The following is an 18,458-nucleotide window of genomic DNA, read 5'->3' as shown; positions in this document are numbered from 1 at the left end:
CCAGGCGTGGTGGCTCACACCTGTAATCCCAGCACTTTGGGAGGCCGAGTTGGGCGGATCACCCAAGGTTGGGAGTTCAAGACCAGCCTAACCAACATGGAAAAACCCCGTCCCTACTAAAAATATGAAATCAGCCTGGTGTGGTGGCTCATGCCTGTCATCCCAGCTACTCGGGAGGCTGAGGCAGGAGAATCACTTGAACTTGGGAAGCAGAGGTTGTGGTGAGCCAAGATCACGCCATTGCACTCCAGCCTAGACAAGAAGAGCAAAACTCTGTCTCAAAAAAAAAAAAAAAAAAAAAAAAAAAAAAAAAAAAAAACAAATGACGTGACCTTGAACAATTTTCTTAACTTCTCTAAGCTTCTATCTTCATCTTCAATAAAATAATTTTACCTCTAAGATTGCATTAAATGGAATCCCACATGTAAAACAGCTGACAAATATTAGGGGCCCAACAGCTGTGTGCTCCTACTGCCGCCCCACTTTACCCCAAGGGAGAAGTGCAAGATGTCCAGAAAAAGCCTGTTGATCCCTACACCTCAGCATCCTGTGTTCACACAAGGCGCAGTGGCATCCAGACTTACCTGGGTCACCCAAAGACAAGCCATGTTTTGATTTGTCAACTTAGGTACACATGGCTTCTAACGTTCACCATATATGATCCATAATTTAGAAGAGATTTTCCTACACTACCCCGCGGTTCTATTTTAGCAGACTTAGATGTGCCATAATAGCTCACTCTCTTAAGCCCTCTTCAGTATCAAAAACAAAACTTTAATCTGTAACACAGTTATCAGCCGTGAAAGTGGAAAAGGTACCTATGAGTCAAAATGACCCTCTGCCCCGCTCCACCCCACCCTACAAAAAGCTGTTCAGGAGTATTTGGGCTGCTTATGAGAATGCTGTCTGTATTCCCAGGAACAGACAAACGCCTACCCTGGTTAGAAGCTGCACTGCTCAGCCTCCAGGGTAGAAAGCTCCCCACACCCTCTACCCAAGGAGAAGAGAAGCAAATGGGGTGGCCAGGCTCCAGGACGTGGACTGTTTAGTGTGGTTTCTGCAGTCCAGGTCACCGCCATGGGTGAAGCTTTTCCTTCCTTCTTTTCCAACCAAGTGGCCAAGGTCCTACGGCTGCTGTAGGGCCTCTTCCCCAGGATGAGACAGCCCAGCCATTCCCCTTCCCTCTTTTTTTTTTTTTTTTTTTGAGATGGAGTCTCACTCTGTCACCCAATCTGCACTGCAGTGGTGCAATCTTAGCTCACTGCCACCTCTGCCTCCCGGGTTCAAACAATTCTGCCTCAGCCTCCCTGGTAGCTGGAGTTACAGGCGCCCAGCACCACGCCCAGTTAATTTTTATATTTTTAGTACAGATGGAGTTTCAACTTGTTGGCCAGGCTGCTCTCGAACTCCCGACCTCAGGTGATCCACCTGCCTCGGCCTCCCAAAGTGCTGGGATTACAGGCATGAGCCACCGCATCTGGCCGAGTCAGCCCAGCCATCTTGACTTTTTGTTCTGGCAAAATTACTCTCTTCCACGTCTGCCTTCCAAGTAGCTAAATCAGAGATCTGGCCTTGGGGCAGGCTTGAAGAACCCCTGTTTTTTGGTCCTCAAGAGCTCCTACCAGGGTCTGGGACAATTCCAAGACTTGTGTTCTTAAAGAGGAAAGAAACCTCACATACACGGCTCTCGCAGAGCTCAGGCAGAGCTCAGGCAAGGCTTGGGAGGTGGCCCTAAGGTTTGGGTGTGCCATCTATGATCACAGCTAAGAGATCTGAAGCCAGCTGTCTGGGTTCCAACCTCAATTCCAACAGCACTGGCTGTGTGATGTTAGACAACGTCCCCAGCCTCTCTGTGGTTCAGTTTCCTCACTGTAAAAGGGACACAACAATAGAGCTTCTCTAAAAATTAAGTGAATTGGTGCATATAAGGTATTCAGAACAATGCTTGGCACATGGGGGAGTTCAATAGACACGTAATGAACAGAGTAACTTAGCAATTAGTAAATATACTCATCCAGGACAGGCGCGGTGGCTCACGCCTGTAATTCCAAAACTTTGGGAGGCTGAGGCGAGAGGATCACTTGAGCCCAGGAGTTTGAGACTAGCATGGGCAACACAGCAATATTCCATCTCTAAAAATGTGTTTCTGTAACATATATGTATATATAGACTCATATATTCACAGTGTATTTATAATACACAAAATAGCGGAATACAGACTTAACTGTTCACAATGGTTACTTCTAGAGAAGGGGAAATGCAAATTTCAGCTTTTTATGCTACACATATATTCTTGTATCATCTGAAATATTTAAGCAAATTGTATGTATAAATTTGCCCCAAAACACATAGCAGAACAATGTAGTTTTGACTCAAAAATCTTCAAATCATGATGGAATTGTCCTGTGAAAGTAAAGTTATAGAGATGAAAAGTCTCCCTCCAGCCTAAATGCTCTTTCATATGACCTATATTACACACACCAATGCAGACGCCCCAATCCTTTCCCCACGGTCATAAGAATTTTTCAGTGAACTGTATTCCCCTTTACAAACTAGATGATAGTTAGAGTTACCAGGCAAGAACGTGGATCCAGTTCTGCTTTTTCAAAGCCCAATGTTCCTCACATAATAGCAATGCATTCTTCAACCGGTCAACTGCCCCCAACACCTGAGCTCTCTGTTGTACACAACTCAGCGAGGCCTGGGAGAAAGCAGGTGCAAATTTCACTTACTCAGTAACAACACATCCCACCTGATTCCTCTGCTGGGCTAGTTCTCAAGTCATCTTTTTCTAAGCTTTCATTCGGCTCTACCACATGTACCTAGGCTGGGTAAAATACTTTACCAGGTTTTTTTTTTTTTTGAGATGGAGTTTCACTCTCTAGCCCAGGCTGGAGTGCAGTGACACCATCTCGGCTCACTGTAACCTCCACCTCCCGGGTTCAAACGATTCTCCTGCTTCAGCCTCTCAAGTAGCTGGGACTACAGGCACACCCAGGACTACCACCACACCCAGCTAATTTTTGTATTTTTAGCAAAGATGGGGTTTCGCCATATTGGCCAGGCTGGTCTCAAACTCCTGACCTCATGATCCGTCCGCCTTGGCCTCCCAAAGTGCTGGGAATACAGGCGTAAGTCACCGCACCTGGCCTACTTTACCAGTTTTATTCCTGAATTAAACCTGTTATTACTATCAATAACGTCAATCAGTGCCATTTCATTCACCGTATGACACACACACACAAAGCACTCCATACTCGCTCCACCTATCTGCTTTTCTGCAATGGCCACAGTGTTCCCCATCTTACATGAGAGGCACACACAAAGACAATGACTTCTCCAAGGTTTTGTAATTCACAATCAGTGGCAGAACCAACATGACCAACCACGTCTGGCCGAGGCCTGTGTTTCAGCCACACCATCTGGTTGCTGCCCCAAGGCTCAATGGGCAAGTAACAGATCACTCCGATTGCAGAGGCTTCAGAAATGCCTTCCACCATGGTACAATGGACGGTTCGCTCTCAGAAGGGGAGGCAGGGGTGGAATCAGCACACAGTTCTGCTAGGTTTCTCATGCAGGGCACAGACTATGTGTATTTTGTGCCTTGCTTTGCAGTTGAAATGTCTCCTGCCCCCTGTACAACAGCTTTCTTTGTCCTCTCCACATAAAAGTACAACTGAGGTCCTCAGGGGAAGGCAGTGATCACTGCCCTGTGCCACACCTGACTGATGTCCAAACAAGTGGACACACAGGCTCTTCTCTTATGGCCCAGGCTGCCCCCATCTGCTAAGCATCAACAACTACACATAGGATTTGCAGAACATGAATGACATGGAGGTGACTGCTTTATCTCTGTTGAAAACTTACTGCACTCTCTTAAAAAAGGGAATTCAGGAAAAACTGAACATTTGAGGCTGGCTGGCTGTAATCTTCAGCTGCTGAGAAAGCCTCAGCTGCTCGGTTCCACTGTGGAAATCCAACTCCTCCCTCAAAGTCCAACTCAAGTACACCTCCTCTGCGGTGACTGCCCCTTCCTCCCTTTCACAAGCATGTGTTCTCTCTGCAGTCCCAGAGCATTCTATCGCCACCTCTGGAGCCACACTGTCCCAGCCTACAGCCAGCTCAGCGCACAGCTGCCTCTCCCTTTGTGTACCTGCAGGCCCCACCTGGGCTGGAAGGCTGCCTCCTTCTCCTCCGCACAGAGGCGGCACTCAGGAACTACTGAATGAGGGAGGGAGTGGATGAGCAAGATCAGCCAAGGGCTACAGGGAGTGACCTGCAGCTCCCAGCAGGAACAGCCCCTGCCCTGCCAATCCGGAGGTGCTGGCTCTGTTCTCAGCAGGGCCGCTAAAAGCTCCCTTATAACAGCTCTAGGCCACAACGGTCAACTTGGTGTCAGGCCCTAGAGACACCGAAACTCCTAACAAATAAAGAGGCCGCGTATGCAGCATGCTCGTTAAAAGCACAGGCTTCGGAGTCAGAGCTTGAATTCCGCTTATTATGTGACCTTGAGCAAGTTACTCAATGCATCAGTCTCATTTTGTCACCGGCAAAATGAGGACATTATCTGCCACACAGTGTTGCTGAAAAAGTAAGAGAGGTGACAGACGCAAAGTGCTTGGCACTTACTTACTCTTATTGGTTTATTACAAAGAAGAGAACACGGGAACGGCCAAATGCAAGAGAGGCACAGGGCACACCACGGGGCAGAGAGGTCGAGGCTCCCATGCCTGGAAGTGCCACCTCCCCAGCACCAAATGAGTTCACCAAACCAGAAGCTCCCCAAACCCAGTATTTAGAGGGTTTTATGGAGTTTTAATAACATCAACATGATTAAGTCACTGGCTACCCGTGACTAGCTCAATCTCCAGCCTGTCTCATCTCCCCTCCCAGAGGTAGGTGTGGGGCTGACATGTCCAACTCTATAATCATGACTCATCTTTCTGGCAACCAGCCCTGATCCTGAACCTGTCTAGGGGCCGAAGCCCCCTGTCATCTCATTATCATACAAAAGACACTCCTATCGCCCCAGAGATTCCCAAAGTCTTAGAAGCTCTTGTGTCAGGTATTGAAACCTAAGACCAAATATTATAACCAATGATGTTCCTATCACTCAGGAAATTACAAGGGTTTTAGAAGCTGTGGGCCAAAAACCAGGAAGAATACTAAATATATACACTATTATACTATGTATCCCACTATCACAATAATTTTTTTTGAGACAGAGTCTACCTCTGTTGCCCAGGTTGGAGTGCAGTGGTGCAATCTCAGCTTATGGTGCGATCTCAGCTCACTGCAACCTCCACCTCTCAGGTTCAAGCAATTCTTGTGCCTTATCCTCCTGAGTAGCTGGAACTACAGGTGTGCAACACTACAACTGACTAATTTTTGTATTTTTTAGTAGAGACGGGGTTTCACTGTGTTGGCCAGGCTGGCCTTCAACTCCTGGCCTCAAGTGATCTGCCCACCTCGGCCTCCCAAAAATCTGGGATAAGTCACGAGCCACCGTGCCTGGCCTCACTATCACAATAATTATACTGAGAGGATGGGGGAGAAAAACGTGGGCAACAGGAGGAGCGGGGAAGGTAAGCAGCCTGAATCCTTGTCTTCCATAGTAGGACACCTCCCTGTCTTTCACACAATCTAGAAGAACGAGCTAAAACATAAACACAGTAACCTCCAAGGAGCAGGGATCAGAGTGGAGAAGGGTAAGGTGGGGGATTGCTGGGTTTTGTCCTAAGCCTTGTTAATTTCTGACTCTTAGAACTGTAGGCCTGTACAACTTTGCTAAAAATGAGTATTTACCTGTAATCCCAGCACTTTGGGAAGCCAACGTGGGCGGATCACGAGGTCAGGAGATCGAGACCATCCTGGCTAACACGGTGAAACCCCGTCTCTACTAAAAATACAAAATACTAGCCAGGCGTGCTGGCAGGCGCCTGTAGTCCCAGCTACTCAGGAGGTTGAGGCAGGAGAATGGTGTGAACCCAGGAGGCGGAGCTTGCAGTGAGCTGAGACTATGCCACTGCACTCCAGCCTGGGCGACAGAGCGAGACTCCATCTCAAAAAAAAAAAAAAAGAGTATTTAGTTTTTAAACAAAATCTGATATTTGACCAACAACAATAGTATATTAAGTGATATGGTTTTTTGTTTTTGTTTGAGAGAGGGTCTTGCTCTGTTGCCTGGGCTGGAGTGCGGTGGTATAATTCTAACTTACTACAGCCTCAAATTATTGGGATCAGGTGATCAACCTCTCGAGCAGCTAGAACCACAGGTGTGCACCACCATGCCCAGCATTCTTTCTCTCTTTTTTTTTTTTTTTTGGTAGAGGTGGAGGTCTTGCTATGTTGCTGGTCTTAAATTGCTGACCTCAGTGGATCCTACTGCCTCAGCCTCCCTAAGTTCTGGGATTACAGGTGTGAGCCACCACACCAGGCCAAAGTGGTGTATTCTAAAATTTTTTGGAATCCAACCACTTTGAAAAAGTATGGAGAGCTATAAATCATCTCCCCATAAACACACATGGATGCAGATACACAAAATTGTTGCACAGGATTTTGGGGACTTCATAAAGTCCTGAAAGCCAGGTTAAAAACCTTAGGACTATACATTCTGGTTTCTTTTTTTTTCTTTTTTTTTTTTTTTGAGACAGTCTTGCTTTGTCATTCAGGCTGGAGTGCAGTGGCGTGATCTCCGCTCACTGCAAGGTCTGCCTCCCAGGTTCACGCCATTCTCCTGCCTCAGCCTCCCGAGGACCTGGGACTACAGGCGCCCGCCACCATGCCCGGCTAATTTTTTGTATTTTTAGTAGAGGCAGGGTTTCACCATAGCCAGGATGGTCTCAATCTCCTGACCTCGTGATCCACCCTCCTCGGTCTCCCAAAGTCTGGGATTACAGGCGTGAACCACCGCGCCCGGCCCTAGATTCTGGTTTATTAAAGGAAATGCATTTCAAGTCAGAGTTTGTCATTTATTGCACAGGAAAATAAAAACTTAGTTAAGAAAATCAAAAACACCCACATGATAAAATGAGGTCCTACTTGGTTTTAAACTACTTGGTGACCACCATCAGCTGTTGCTTGACCACAGGATGCACCTAATTCCTAACTATGAATAAAGGTACAAACATTGTTTATTGGGCTTTTGGCTTCAGCCTTGAAACAATCAGATTCTCTCAAACTCAGGAATGTGAATCGCTGTTGGGTTGATGCAGCTGTTTCCATTCTAGAAATGGACCTGGAATCATGTACTTTTCGCCCATGAAGAGTCCTTTGTGCAAAACTTGAAAAGGGAAGGTCCCAAATTCCCCATATGGTATTTCTTCCAGTAGAGGAATTACTCTAATGACTTCTTAGCAAAACTTACATGATCAGGGCAGGCCATCAAAATACTCCAGAAAACAAAGTTTAGCTCCATTTCTGATGGACCTGTCTCCACTGCTATCAGTCTCACCAACAGCCTCACATCAAGTCAGAGGAACGGTTTTTTCATTTAAGAAGGATCTTCATGGCTGGGTGTGGTCGCTCACGCCTGTAATCCCAGCACTTTGGGAGGCCAAGTTGGGTGGATCACGAGGTCAGGATTTGGTGACCAGCCTGGCCAACATACTGAAACCCCGTCTGTACTAAAAATACAAAAATTAGCCAGGCTTGGTGGCACGTGCCTGTGGTCCCAGCTACTTAGGAGGCTGAGGCAGGAGAACTGCTTGAACCTGGGAGGTGGAAGTTGTGGTGAGCCAAGACTGCACCACTGCACTTCAGCCCGGGCAAGAGAATGAGACTCCGTCTCAAAAGAAAAAAAAAAAAAAAAAAGGACCTTCATGTTCCTGCCAATTTGCAAAAAAATTAAATAAATAAATAAATAAATAATTGATATCTGTTAACCAGAGGTGACAAAAAGCACCTCCCAGGCTGCTGTAGTAAGTGGATCCGTAACTGTGGTGGGAGATTCCAACCCCCGAGACCTGTGACTATGTCGTGCAGCAAAAGGGCTTGGCCACAGGCCTTAGGAAGAGTATCCTGGGCTATCCAGGGAGGTCCAATCTAATCCCATGAGCCTCTAAGAGCATAGAACTGGCCAGGCGCGGTGGCTCACACCCGTAATCTCCACACTTTGGAAGGCTAAGGCAGGCAGATCACGAGATCAAGAGATGGAGACCATCCTGGCTAAAATGGTGAAACCCATCTCTACTAAAAATACAAAAATTAGTTGGGTGTCATCGCGGGCAACTGTAGTCCCAGCTACTCAGGAGGCTGAAGCAGGGGAATCACTTGAACCCAGGAGGTAGAGGTTGCAGTGAGCTGAGTTCATGCTACTGCACTCCAGCCTGGGCAACAGTGCGAGATTCCATCTCAAAAAAATATTTTAAAATAGGGAATAGAACTTTCTCCGAGTGCAAGAAGAGAAATGCACAAAGGGGAACGGGAGAGCCTGACCAGGTCCCTGGCCTACCTAGTCCTGAGCTGATGGGACCACGTACAAAGACCAGATAGAGGCCTCAGGAGCTGAGGGCAGCTCCCAACAGATGGAGAGCAAGGGAACAGACACCTCAGTCCTGCAACCACAAGGAACTATATTTGGCCAAAAGCACTTGGAAACAATTCTCCAGTGAGGAATGCAGCCCAGCCCACATGGTGATTTTTGCCCAGTCACATCCACGTCAGTCTTCTGCCCCATAGAACTGTGAGATGATACAATTTCAATTGTTTTAAGCCACTAAATTTGTGGAAATGTGGTAAAGCAGCAACAGAAATGAATACAGTGATTCACGTGGAAACCCCTAGAAGAGTTCCTGGCACAGTGTTGACACCTGACAAGCGTTTCCTGATTTCCTTACATCGCAAGGCAGGGCTGGCCACACTCCATCCAAAACAATAAATGATAGACTTGTTCTGACAAAACAGATTCAGTGAATTATAAATGGCCCAGAACACCTACAAATTTTAGGTTTCAGGTAAGTGATTGCCTTTCTTTTCACTTAGAAACCTCCCAATGCTCATCTTACTGATAAACTCTAAGTACCAGGCAGGAGACTAAACACCAGACAAACCCAGCCCCAGATGCCCCAAGGGAGCCCATCCCAGCACTCACTCTCCGCTGCACTGAAATGATGTCCAGGTCAGTTTATCCCACTAGACCAAGAACTCCAGCTCTCCACGTGTGAGTCACCAGTGCTGCCTCTTCATCTCTGCTTCTAGGATGGTGCTTCTGCACTTCACAGGAAATCTGTATCAATGTTTGTCAACACTATATATGACAGTGTCACTTAATATCTGCACAGAAAACATAAATTCTTTGAGGACCAGGGCTGGGTTTATTAGCCTTTGTAATCCCACTGCCACTGTCTGAGACATCAGAGGCACTCGGTAGAAGTTGGTGAAGAGAAAGAAAAGGCAAAGGAGAGACAGGAAAGCAGGACCAACACCGCAGACACAGATTCTGAGGTGGCCGGAGGAGAGGCAGGGCAGAGAAACTTCCTGGATGCTGGAATGGGGTTCACTGTGATATCTGCTGCTGGATTTCAAATGTCAAAGGTGACGCTTTGCTGACCTTGACCTCTGACTGCCCTTTAGCTTTCCCAACCTCAACACAGGGCACTTAGAAACTGCAATGTCAAGAAATTATGCTTCATTAAAGCATGGGAATGTTATTTACATGGACGTTCATTACTGAATTTTTTACATGGGAATGTAAATAATTGAAGAGATTGTTAAAGATTAAATCATGCACATTCAATAACTTTGTAAAATATTAATGATAACTGAAACACAAATTTTGATGTTCCCCAAAAATGCTAAAATATAAAAAAATACTGGCCAATTAAAGATAGAAAACAATCCTAATGCAGCTCCCCAACAGACACATTAAAACTTCTCTATACATTAAATATTTCGGATTTCAAAGGAAAACCCAGATTCATTCCATTCTTAATATGGCGTTAAAAACAAAAAATCTTAGGTAATACAATATTTCATTTAAAATTTACAAAATTCCATTACATTCATTATTTCATTGGATCCTCAAAACAATCTCCTGAGTTAGGCAGAACAGGTATTATTAACAACTAACTCCATTTTACAGGTAAGGGAACTGAAGTTCAGCAAGTACTTGGGCTTAACAAAAGCTTTAATAGGGCCACATATCAAAACCAAATCCTCTGCTCAAAAGAACTAGAATAAGTTATCTTTTACATATTATTCATACTTATATCCTGTCAATATCCAAAAATGTTTTCAGGTAGCCTGCAATAATAGACACCTATCCAATAAAAACATTAAAACGAAAAACAGGGGGAAAAAAAACAGCAGGTGACATGGGAGACAGACGAAGGTAGATAGCAAAGACTGAGACTTATAATCTAAGAAAACTTCATCTCTGACCTTCCAGTTCCAGGGAGATAACGCTAAAGGAAACAAGATGGTTTATAGACTCATAAACTGACAAAAGAGAGGTTGCATCAGTTCTTAACTCTGAAACACTCCTAGCAGCCACAGCAAATCTCTAGGACAACATACCAATGGCATCAAAGCAAGAGTATACTTCGGGATAGAGTGAATTAAGTTCCCTGTTTGGGACCCAGGCCAGGGCTAGAGAAAAGAACTCTGAAATGTAGAGCTCAAAAATACATCCTCTGTCGGCCAGGCGCAGTGGCTCACACCTGTAATCCCCAGCACTCTGGAAGGCCGAGGCGGGCAGATCACGAAGTCAGGAGATGGAGACCATCCTGCCTAGCACAGTGAAATCCTGTTTCTACTAAAAATACAAAAAATTAGCCGGGCATGGTGGCAGGCGCCTATAGTCCCAGCTGCTTGGGAGGCTGAGGTAGGAGAATGGAGTGAAGCCAGGAGGCGGAGCTTGCAGTGGGCCAAGATCCTGCCACTGCACTCCAGCATGGGCAACAGAGCAAAACTCCGTCACCAAAAAAAAAAAAAAAAACCATATATATATATATACATATACCCTCTGTCTTCTCCATACCCATGTGTCCCCTTCTGTGAGAGACTTCCTTACACCATTGCGGGGAAGAGAATTTTTCTCTGCTATATTTGCTTGAAAGAATTAAAGGTGTAGGGCAAAAATTCTTGGAAATTATGTAGTTTACGATCCTCAAAAGTGAGAAAAATGAAGCCCAGAAGAGAAGGCCTTCCAGGAAAATTCCAGAGCCAGAGGTAGACCCAGTACATTGTTTTTGTTTTTGTTTTGAGAGGAAGTCTCACTCTATGGCCCAGGCTGGAGTGCAGTGCAGCCATTTCACTCACTGCCACCTCCGCCTCCTGGGTTCAAGCTATTCTCCTGCCTCAGCCTCCTGAGGAGCTGCGATTACAGGCGCCCACCACCACACCCAACTAATTTTTGTATTTTTAGTAGAGACAGGGTTTCACCATGTTGGCCAGGTTGGTCTCCAACTCCTGACCTCAAGTGATCCGCCTGCCTAGACCTCCCAAAGTCCTCGGATTACAGGCGTGAGCCACCGTACCAGGCAGACCTGTTAAGTTTTAATCAAGTACTCTGAACTATGCAACAAACCTAGGAAGTAATAGAAAAAAAATTAATCTAAAAACCCTCTGGAGAGTCAAAGAATTGCAGATTTAAAATAGCACGAATACTTGGATTCACGGTATTGAAAAAGGACCTCGCATTTACCCACGCGCGCGGGTCCACGCAGCCACCTATATAGGTGACAAAACACTCAGGAAGCCCTCATGCGGGGCCGGGAAAGAGCCCCCACGCAGAGTCACGGACTCCCTCGTCCGAAGGTCCGCGCAGTCCCCTCGGTGAGTCTAGGGAAGCAGTCTCGCTGCGAGGGAGGGCGAGGAGGGCGGCGGAGTCTCCCTCTCGCGGTGGCCCGGACCCCGCCCCACGAGTGGGCCCTCGCAGGGCCCCCTCTGCTGCACGCGGGGACCAGCCACGCTGCGGGGAACCGGGCAGAAGCCAGCGCCTGGGTCCATGCAGTCCCCTCCGCGGCAGACGCGGGGAGCCGGGGAGCAGTAGGGACCGGCCCTCACCCGCAGGGCGACCAGGACACCCCGCGGGCCCACGAGGTACCGCAGCAGGCGCTAAGCCCCCGGTGCCGCCCAAGGCCGAGACAAAGCCCTGGAGCAAGGACCCCGGATCCCAACCTCAGACCCTGCGGAGCCCAGCTCGGAGCCGCCAGGCGCGGGGCAGAGACCCCCGCCCGGTCCGGAGACCCCGTCGCCCGTCGCGCCCTCTCACCTCAGGCTGCCGCCTCGCAGCGCTCGCTCCTCGCCGCGGCGCCTGGGCCGACTGGAGCGCAGCTGAGCAGCCGACAGAGCCGCGGCAGCCTCAACAATGGAGCCCCGGTGCGGGGCCGCCGCCGCCGCTTCAGCCCGTGTTCCCCGCTCAGGATCCGGCTCGGATCAAGGAGCTGCAGCTGGCGCGGGGTTGCGGCCGGGAAACACACCGCGCAGGTGCACACGGCCCAGCCCGCCGCCCGCAGCCCCGCCCCCAGCGGAGCCGGGCGCCCAGGGCCCGCCCCCCGGGCAATGGGGAGCGAGCTGCGCGGAGAGGGCGGGGCCTGGGGGAACAAAGGCAGGTTGGGCGGGGCGGCGCTGGGACTGGGCGTGCGGTGTCCCGCGGGAGGACCGGACCCAAGAGCTGGCCGGATCCTGGCCTCCTAGAAGACCCAGCTCAACGTCCACCTGCAGTCTGCCCTACAGGACGCGCTCATCTCAAGCCCAGAACTCAGGCTTTTAGGGCAGAGAGCGAGAGACAGGCTTGCTTTACAAAAAAGGAAACTGAGGTTCAAGGAATAGGATTGCCTGCTGCCCGAAGTCACGTAGTCCCATTCATTCGTTCACCTTGTCATTCAGCAAACATTTGGAAGCACGTATGGTGGGCGTTAGGAGTGAAGTAGGGCCAGGCGCGGTGGCTCGCTCCTGTAATCCCAGCAGTTTGTGGGACGGAGGCAGGTGGATCACTTGAGGCCAGGAGTTCGAAACCAGCCTGGCCAACAAGATGAAACCCCATCTCTGCTAAAAATAAAAAAACTTAGCCGATCGTGGTGACGCGTCCCTATGGTCCCAGTTACTGGGAAGACTGAGGCAGGAGAATCGTTTGAGCCCGGGAGGTGGAGGTTGCAGTGAGCTGAGATGGTGCCACTGCATGCGCTCCAGCCTGGGCGACAGAATGAGACTCTGTCTCCAAAAAAAAAAAAAAAAAAAAAAAAAAAAAAAAAAAAAATTAATAGAGGGGAAGTAAAAACGAACTTAGGCCTTCCCTGAAGGAGCTCGGCCAAGGAGTACCTGAAATGTCTCTGCATCTCTTTAAGGTCTGATAAAGGAACCAGGAGCAAGCGCTAATCACTTCCCTTTCCTACCTCAGAACTTTCATGTGTTTGCTGTTCCCCGCCTGAAATGCCAAGTACCAATGGTATTTATTTATTTATTTATAGAAATGAGGTCTCCCTATGTTGCCCAGGCTGGTCTCAAACTCCTGGCCTCAAGCTATCCTCTCGTCTCAGCCTCCCAAAGTATTGGGATTGCAGGCATGAACCACTGTCCCAGCCCTGATCGTCTTTAAAACGTCTTTCCTCATCTTATTTGAGTTTCCTGCTCCATGTGACCCCACACCCTTGGTTTCCCTGTACTTCCATAGCTGCTCCTCGGTGGGTCCTGGGGACCCACCCCCTTCTCTGCCCAACTTGTATATGTCTGGACTCAGGCCAAATGCCCTTCCATTTGCAGTGGGCACTGCCACAAGAAATCTCATGCCTTTCCAGGCTTCACAAACCATCCACATGCTCTGCTGCCTGCCAGAGACATCCATCCCAGTCAGATGCCCAGCCCTGACCTTTCCCAAAGGCCCAGCTGGACACAGGGAAACATCTCAAATTTTCCGCGGGCCAAACAGAGTGCTTTATTAGTGCCCTAACCTGCTCATCCACATTCTTGTGATTCTCAGTGAACAGCCCCTCCATCCACCCAGCTGCTCAGGTGAAAATCTCAAATCCTCCTCCAGTCCTTCCTCCTGGAACCTCTCATGCAGCCCTCTGCCTTCCTAGGACACTGAGCACGCCTCACTCCCAGTGCCAGCTGGGGTGCTGTCTGAGTGGCTGCCACCCACTTGGCATGAAGTGTGACCTCTCGCCCGGTGTGGTGGCTTATGCCTGTAGTCACAGCACTTTGGGAGGCTGATGTGGGCAGATCGCTTGAGGCCAGGAGACTGGGACCAGCCGGGCCAATATGGTGAAACTAAAATACAACAATTAGCCAGGCATGGTAATGTATGCCTATCATCCCAGCTACCCTACCCAGGAGGCTGAGGCAGGAAAATTGCTTGAACCTGGGAGGCAGAGGTTGCAGTGAGCCAAGGTCACACCACAGCACTCCAGCCTGGGCAACAGAGCGGGACTCTGTCACAAATTTTAAAAAAGAAGAAGGAGGAGAAGAAGAAGAAGAAGAAGAAGAAGTGTGACCTCTCTAAGGCAAGGCAGTGTCCCACTCTGATTCACTTCCATGTGTAAAACAGGACCTGCGCCCTGAAGGCACTCACTCAGGAAGGCTGCTGGGATGGGTGGATGCACAGTTAAGGTCTTCATGGTGGCTGGGGCTGACCCCATCCCCATCGCTCTTCGCACACACACCTGCACACTCATCACTCCCACGCTCACACCCACCACTGAAAGCCTGGCCCCTAATCTGATTTGCCTAACAAGGTCCCTGGATGAACAACACATGCTTCCCTACCTCTCCCCTGCTAGGGCCCCACCGTGTTCTGGGATGTACTCAGGGATCAGGAGAACAAAACCTCAGGGAGTGAAAGGACATTCCAGGGTGCAGGCCTCTGCATCCCCCTCCATGCCCTCACCCCTGCCTGACACACCCTCACCCCTGTACCTGGCCAGCTCCTACCAACCCTTAAAGTCTCACCAAGTTCAGTGGTGGCAGCCACACCCTAAAGTGACTGACCCCCCCAATGACCTATGCCGTTGCATAGTCTTCCTGACCTTGGGTACGAGCAAAACCGGTGACTGGCTTCTAACCCATAGAGCCTGGCAAAAGCAATGGGATGTCATTGTCACAGTGCATCACCTTCGCACACTAGAGAGAAAGGTTCCGCCTGCAGGCGCTACAGGAGGGAGATGCTGTGCTGAGAAAGGACCTTCGGAGGGGCCCTGTAGGCAAGGAAGCAAAAAACTGGGTCCTTGCCAAGCGGGTCCGAGGAAATGAATTATGCCAGTAACCTCGGCGGACCTGGAAATGGATTCTGCCCTGGTGGAGCCTCAGATGAGGATGCAGCCCAGCTGCTTAGCGTGAGATCCCAAGCACAGGACCCGCTAAAATGAGCTCAACTCCTAGCTTGCCAAAATTGGCTTAAAGGTGTGTGTTGTTTTAAGCTTCTAAGTGTTTAGTTATTGCCTATGAAAGTGGTAAAATATGAGACAATAACTTAGGTCCCCTCCCCATCACACACATTCTTCTTTCTGGCATTCATCACAATTATACTTATTGATTTAAAATCTCCCTTTTGACTGGGTGCAGTGGCTCAGGATTTCCAGACCAGCCTGGCCAACATGGTGAATCCCCATCTCTACTAAAAATACAAAAATTAGCTAGATGTGGTGGTGCAATCCTGTAATCCCAGCTACTCAGAAGGCTGAGGCAGGAGAATTGCTTGAATCCAGGAGGCAGAGGTTGCAGTGAGCCGAGATTACACCATTGCACTACAGCCTGAGTGACAAGAACAAAACTGTCTCAAAAAAAAAAAAAGAATTGTCTCTTGCCACTAGCATGAAGGTCCCATGAGAAGAAAAATGGAAACTCTTGCTCATAACAGTGCCCCAAATGCCCAGCACGGTGTAGCTCTAGGGCAGTTAGTCGATGGTGGACGCTGCTGGTTGGAGGGCCCTGCTGGCCCTCCCAACTGCCTTCTCTCTGGTCACATTCCATTAGAGAGAACAGAATAGTTTCTTGCCTTTCCAGAGTCCCTCTTAGTGGGGATTGGCCAAGTGACATTGTCCTGCCCCGGGAGACATAAGTGGAAGTTGGCCGAAAGGTTTCTAGCCTTGGTGTGCTGGGACAATTTGAACCAGGACATGACAGCTGACCGTCCATTGTTCGGGAATTCTGCAAGTTGGTTGTTCAACACATTCGGTACTTCAAAATATTAAATAATATAAACTTGCAAATTAAAAAATGCATTAGACCAGATGCAGTGGCCCACGTCTAACACATGGGAAGCCTGAAGCAGGGAGATCACTTGAGCCCAGGAGTTCAAGACCAGCTTAGGCAAAAAAGGAAGACCCTGTCTCTACAAAAAATTTTAAAATTAGCTAGGCATGGTGGTGTGTGCATGCAATCCTAGCCACTCAGGAGGCTGAGGTGGGAGGATCGCTTGAGCCATCTGTTCAAGGCTCCAATGAGCTATGATAGTGTCACTGCACTCCAGCCTGGGTGACAGAGCCAGACCCTGTCTCAGAAATAAATATATTTCATATATTAATAAATTTATAATAAATGTATATATATACACATTTATGTATTATAATTATATATTTTGACATAAATATCTATTTCTTGTTTTATTTATTTATTTATTTTGAGATGGAGTTTAACCCTTGTCACCCAGGCTGGAGTGCAATGACACAATCTGGGCTCACCGCAACCTCCACCTCTTGGGTTCAAGTGATTTTCCTGCTTCAATCTCCTGAGTAGCTGGGATTACAGGCACGCACCACCACGCCTGGCTAATTTTTGTATCTATAGTAGAGATGGGATTTCTCCAAGTTGGTCAGTCTAGTCTCGAACTCCTGACCTCAGGTGATCTGCCACCTCAGCCTCCCAAATTGCTGGGATTACAGGTGTAAGCCACTGTGCACAGCCTATATGATATATTTATATATTATAATTATGTATATTAATTTTATATAATATATACAAATATAAATATGAAAACTTTCCTTGCCTTCTCTTGTTTCTATCTACAGTCAGTCCCATGACTTCAAATACTATCTACATGTAATAATTTTAAATGTATATTTTATATATATTTATAATTTTGTTGTTGTTGTTGTTGTTGTTGAGACGGAGTCTCGCCCTGTCGCCAGGCTGGAGTGCAATGGCACAGTCTCAGTTCACTACAACCTCTGACTCCCAAGTTCAAGCGATTCTCCTGCTTCAGCCTCCCAAGTAGCTGGGCTTATAAGCGCCCACCACCACGTCCAGCTAATTTTTGTATTTTTAGTAGAGACACGGTTTTGCCATGTTGGTTAGGTTGGTTTCGAACTCCTGATCTTAACTGATCGCCCACCTCAGCCACCTAAAGCTCTGGGAATACAGGCGTGAGCCACCGTGGCCAAACTATTTTTCTGTTTCCAAACATTTTACATGAGAGGAAAGCAGAGAATAAATCATCTAACACTCTACTGTAAAAAAAATCTTTGTGCCTCTCTTCTTTTCATCTTTCCTAAGTGTACATATTACCAAAATGTCTTTAGGTTGAGGTCCCCCCGTGAAAACTCTACAGGGTGTTGTGTCCTCAGCCACCCTCCTGTCTTTTCCTAGTCCTGGCATTTTAGAACTGTCTGGGGATGACCCAGGATACGCATTGTGGCCATGTCTATTGGAGGGTCTAGTGAGTATCAGCCCCGGGATCATCTCATCCCCAAGGACAGCCTGAGGTAGGGGGTAGTGTCTCTCAGGAGAGCAGCTGGATGCTCTTGGCCTTAGAGGAATCTCCTGGTATAGTTTCATCTAAAATGGTGACCCCTTAGGGTTATTAAAATTTTAGGACATTAAAATGAATGGACAATACAACGTAATGTCATTAAAGCTAGGTCATTAAAGCTGTTCCTCCAGCCGGAGCTTTTATTCCTCGGAGACACATTGACGGTCTGCCAATGGAATACTGATATTGAGAGGAAAAGGCAGAAATGATTTCAGCTCTCTAGATTGTCTCAGACTTGTGAAGAGAGAAAAACTGTCCCAAAGAACAAGGAAAACCCACCCCAGAGAGGATGTGCAAGAACCTGAATATGAAGATGCTTTTAAGGCACACAGGAGGACAAAGAGCAGTGCCAGTGCCTCCTAGGTGGTGACTGAGTGCTTTACTGAACAGGATGGGTGTCCCGAGGGATAGAATGGAATGCCGTGACACTTAGAAAGGTCTGTGTTGGGGTCAGCACTGCCTCTCCCTGAGTTTGTTATCTTGAAAAGGCTTGTCCGCTTATTTGAGTTTCAGTTTTTCATTGACTGTAAGATACATTTTGTCAGTACAGCTTGAAAGATAAAAATACTATTTCCAAAGAGGCAAGCTAAAATGATGCATTTTATTTGCTAAAAATTCATATTTATTTCTTCCTCAGAGTGAGTGTAGTAGGTTTTAAAGGTCTGTTCTTTTTAAGGGTAATTTCAAACGGAATTGTAGGACTTAGCTTTGTCAGTGCTACTGGTGAAATAAAAGTGTGATAGATAAATTGATGATTTACAAAGATTCACCA

At 47.8% G+C, this 18,458-nt stretch overlaps 1 protein-coding gene and 1 pseudogene across 1 annotated transcript in view; one reads left to right on the top strand and one right to left on the bottom strand.

Annotated features, from left to right (window-relative positions):
* Positions 1–12,437, bottom strand: part of LOC144341482 (SH3 domain and tetratricopeptide repeat-containing protein 1-like) — a 52,105-nt gene extending 39,668 nt beyond the window's left edge. Inside the window, exons 1-2 of the mRNA XM_078005041.1 lie at positions 12,215–12,437; positions 9,092–9,226 (exon numbers count right to left, since the gene is read on the bottom strand). The gene's annotated coding sequence lies outside the window, so the exon portion shown is untranslated. The remainder of the gene's footprint in view (positions 1–9,091; positions 9,227–12,214) is intronic.
* Positions 11,567–12,639, top strand: LOC144341284 (uncharacterized; annotated as a pseudogene).
* Positions 12,640–18,458: the final 5,819 nt, after the last annotated feature.

This window comes from Macaca mulatta, chromosome 6 (genome assembly GCF_049350105.2).
Source record: "Macaca mulatta isolate MMU2019108-1 chromosome 6, T2T-MMU8v2.0, whole genome shotgun sequence".
Classification (NCBI taxonomy): domain Eukaryota; kingdom Metazoa; phylum Chordata; class Mammalia; order Primates; family Cercopithecidae; genus Macaca; species Macaca mulatta.
The sequence above is the reverse complement of the archived record's forward strand: the minus strand, read 5'-3'. Positions and strand labels throughout refer to the sequence as shown.